This window comes from Pteropus alecto, unplaced genomic scaffold (genome assembly GCF_000325575.1).
Source record: "Pteropus alecto unplaced genomic scaffold, ASM32557v1 scaffold40, whole genome shotgun sequence".
Taxonomy (NCBI): Eukaryota; Metazoa; Chordata; class Mammalia; order Chiroptera; family Pteropodidae; genus Pteropus; species Pteropus alecto.
Genome location: NW_006431919.1, coordinates 8795142 through 8799660, shown reverse-complemented (window position 1 = coordinate 8799660; position 4519 = coordinate 8795142).

The following is a 4519-nucleotide window of genomic DNA, read 5'->3' as shown; positions in this document are numbered from 1 at the left end:
GTGGCCCGCTGGAATTCTTACCTCTTCTATTCGCTCTTCATTTTCAAAAGTGGGGTGGGGGTGCTTACCTCTAATTGGGCGGCGGGGGGCGGGGGCGCGGCGTCTGGAGTCAGCGCCTAGATTTGGGCGGATATGTAACTTGTGGAGCGCCTGAAAGAGAGCAGGTGAGGCAGGTGAGAGAGACTTGAGACAGATCTGAGACCAACCCTCATCATTTACCTCCCAGTGGAAATAAAAATAAGGCTTCTCACTCACTCACTCATTCACTCAGACCTTCGCTCATTTATTTAACGGATTGTTGAGTTCCCATTGCCTGCCCTGGGTTCTGTGCTAGGCGCTGTGGGCATAGTAACGGGAACCAAGTCGACAAAGACCCTGCCTTGCAGGAGCTTATGTTCTAGTGGGAGGGAACAGACAATAAAAAAAGTAAGCAAATTCTGAGGTGTGTCCTATGCTGGCAGGTGTCACAGAGAAAATAAAACAAGGGGTGGAAAATGGTGTGTGTGGGGGGCATTTGAAATTTTAAATGGGTGCTTGGGATGTCACTGAAGTGATATTTGAGACGAAACCTGAAAGAAAGGAGGAACGAGTTGGTGGGTTATCTGGGGGTGAGGGTGGTCGTGGTGGTGATGGGGTAGGGGTAACAGACCTCCAGGCATCGGGGGAAGCGACTTGGGGAATCTGGATTATTTGTTGATTTTTTCCTCCTTTCTGCTGTTGGACATTCATCTACAGGGACGCACTCCCAAAGCTGGGTGAATGGTACTTAGGGGAGAAGGCATGGGCCAAAGATGCCGAGGGAGAGCCTTATGTTAGTTCACGTTTATCCAACGCTTGGTACGTCCCGGAGAGTGTGCTAAGTATGCTTTTCATTTTCTCACGGCCCTATGAAAGCACTATTGTCATCATCCTTTCCATTTTGTGGATGGGACACCAAGGTACAGCGAAGTTTAAGTCTTTGCTCAAGTCCACACAGCCATCAAGGAGAAGAGCTGGAAATTGAACCCAACTGCAGGTCTATCCAAAGCTGAGCACTTAGCTGCTGTGTCACAACCTTTGCCCGGAAGCACAGTAGGGGGCGAATTCCCCCTCCCCCAATTTCATTGAGATATAATTGACACATAACATTGTGTAAGTTTAAGTTATATAACATGTTGATTTGACACATTTATACATTGCAGAATGATTATCATCATAGCATTAGCAAATATCTCCATCACATCACATAATTACTATTTCTTTTTTTGTGGTGAAAAATTTTAAGATCTTCTCTCTTAGCAACTTTCAAATATACGATATAGTATTATCAACTGTAGTTACCATGCTGTACATCATATTCCCAGAATTTACTCATTTTATAACTGGAAGTTGGTACCCTTTGACAAACATCTCCCCATTCGACTCCCCCACACCCTGATATCCACCACTCAACTCTGTTTCTATGAATTCAGCTTTTTTAGATTCCACATATACATGATACCATATAGCATTTGTCTTTTTTTGTCTAACGTATTTCACTTAGCGTAAAGCCCTCAAATTTCATCCATGCTGTTGCAAATGGCAGGATGTCTTTCTTTCTCATGGCGGAATAATATTCCATTGTATATATACACCATTTCTTCCTTATCCATCCATCAGTTGACGGACACTTCGTTTCCATATCTTGGTTACTGTGAATAACGCTGCAGTGAACATGGAGTACAGCTATCCCTTTGAGATCCTATTTTCATTTGCTTTGGATATATACCCAGAAGTGAGATTTCTGGATCATATGGTAGTTCTAGTTTTAATTTTTGAGGAACCTCCATACTGTTTCCATAGTGACCATACCAATTTAAATTTGAGGAAGGGGTGGATTGATTGTTATAGATGAAGCTGTCTTCCAAGTAGTAAATTTTGGGACCCTGAGCTGCTAGTACTTGAGCTTCTTCTGTTAGCCGAGCATTTACTCATTTTCCTTTATTCTTCACAACGACCCTTTGAGGGAAGCAAAACCATTCTCCATCGGCAGATGAGAAAACCACGATTCAGAGTGAGTTTGTATATTCCTGGGGTCATACGGCTAGTATACATGTGGCAGAACAATGCGCAGTGACAGCTAGAGATGGAAAATTAAGCCTGATGCCTTTTTCTACTCCTGTCCAGGAGCCCGCATCAAGGGCTTCCAACTTCTCCCCTTGATAATCACTGTAACCTGATATTCAGGGCTGGGGAACCTGGACGTCACTCAGGGTGATGTACATTTAATCTCCACCTGGAGGAAGGTTCTGAACCTCTTTTTATTTTTTTATATTTTTAGGGGAGGAAGTGGTTATCATATACCTATCTGAAGTTTTAATCTTCTCCCACCCAAATGCACAGACTTCCAAAATACACAGTTCCAAGGGGCTCTCTGAGATTAAGATATTTGTGGTAGAGACAGCTCCGAAAACATTTTTTCCTATTTCAATTAAACTGGCTTGTTGTTTCTGAAGATTTTAAAATAAGAGATTCACAGGTTTATAGTGATTTAGCCTTTCAGAAGCTATTGGAACTCTTGCTTGCCATTTTCCCATTTTGGAGGTGGTCCGGGAGGCAGAAGGAATTGGTAAGTCCCCATAGCTAGAGCTGGTTATCAAACTCAGTTTCCCTGGCCCACAGAGCCGCCCTCTTTCCTCTGCCCCAGAGGGAAACCACACATGACAGCTACTCGTGACTTACACAGTGAGGTGCGAGACCGGGACAACTTGGACAGCCCTCTGCTAAGGGTCCTTATGAAGAGGGGAGACTGTCCTTAGTCCTGGGTGGCTCATGCACTAATCTGCCTGGAGGTAGGAGCCAGATGGTCTTTTGAGGTCTTCTAGCTCCAAGCGGTCAGCTTCCCTTGCTGGATAAAGCTGCCCCTGAAGGCAACCTTGCTGTCCCTTCTCCCATGCCACGTCCACAATGGTGGTAAGAGTGGAGTGTCACATACTCAGTTCCCACCATTCTTCAAGTCTAGGATGATGGTGCTTCTCTTCAACTGGTTTATTCTCAAGGGGAAGTGGGAGGAGAGAGTGCCAGTAAGTTGACAGAAAGCTGGCGATTAACACAAAAGCAGATATGTAGGAGAGAAGGAGAGACACAGAATGAAGAGCAAGTTCCAAGGCCACATTTTGGTTGCAGTGGCCCATTTCCCACTTCCCTGGGCACTAATCTCACCAGCTATTGAAAAGCCAGCAACACACCATTAAATTTACAGAGGCTGTGTCTACATAATCACAGTACCCAGCTGCAGTGTGAAAACTCAGCCTATCAGACATGTTTCTATGGTGGCAAAAGGCCAGGAAAAGAAAAAGAGCAAATCTGAGATTCAGAGTTGGTTTATACTTGTTATTAAAGAGGATAGTTTGTTCCCTAGATGAGAACTTATGTCTTGATTCAGGTGACAGGGTGTGGAAGAGATTATTGAGCCACATCAAGAGGTTCAAAATCCTTATAGATTTCAGACATGTTGTCATTTACCGGTATCTTTCACAAAGACAAAACAGACATCTCACCGTAAAGCAATCAGACATTAGCCTTAAAGCAGCCGCGTACCAGGAGCCCACTACGCAACCTTTGCTGATGGTCCTTTCCTTGCTGTTCCTCCCTTCTCTTCACTGGAGATGCCTTTTAACACCCACCCACCCACCTCCCCACCCCCCCGGCTGATATTTGACTCATGGAATTGACCATTTGTTTAGGCGTCATGAGAAAAAAGACGATATTTCATTTTCTCGGTACTCCCTGGGGCAAAGCCAAGCACAGAGCTCTGACTCACTTGAGGCTTGGGGAAGAAGAACCTTTTCATTATCCGTCTGATTACATTAGAAACCTCCGATGCTGCAAACTCCCATTTCTGTGAGCCCTCTAGGAGAAGCTGCCACTGAGTTTGATCTCTGGGAAGACTGAGGCAATGGGAGATTCAGAGATCCGCTTAGAGGGTCTATGGGAGGAAAGCAGTTTTGCATGGTTCTCCCTCTCTAGCTCTCTCCAATTTTCAATTCAAGCCGCCATATACAGGCACTATGCTAGAGGCCGTGGGTGAATCAAAGATGAATTAAATCAAGCAAACAATAACCTAGTACTGAGCAAGGTGCCATGGGTGATGATGAGGATGGCAGAGCGCCCTTCGGAGAGTACCTACTATGTGCCAGGCACTGTGGTAGGTATTCCATGTACATTTACTCAAATCTTCACAGCAATGCAAGGTACGGATTCTCCCCATTTTACAAATGAGGAAACTGAGGCTCGGAGAGTTTCTGTGACATGGCCAAGCCCATTCAGTGAGTAAGCAGCATTGGTATTCAAAGCATTGTTGCTTAGCTCCAAAGCTTGCATCTTTCTCTCTGCATCAGACTCAGATTCAAAATAAATAAATAAATAAATAAAGGTGGCAGAAGGTTCAGTGTTCGCCCTAAAGGAAATTACAGCAGAAGACAGAATGTGATCAGGTTCCTGAGCGAGGCAGAGGTCAGGGAGGGGATGGAAGGCAGAGCCCTCTGGGCAGGAAGGTACC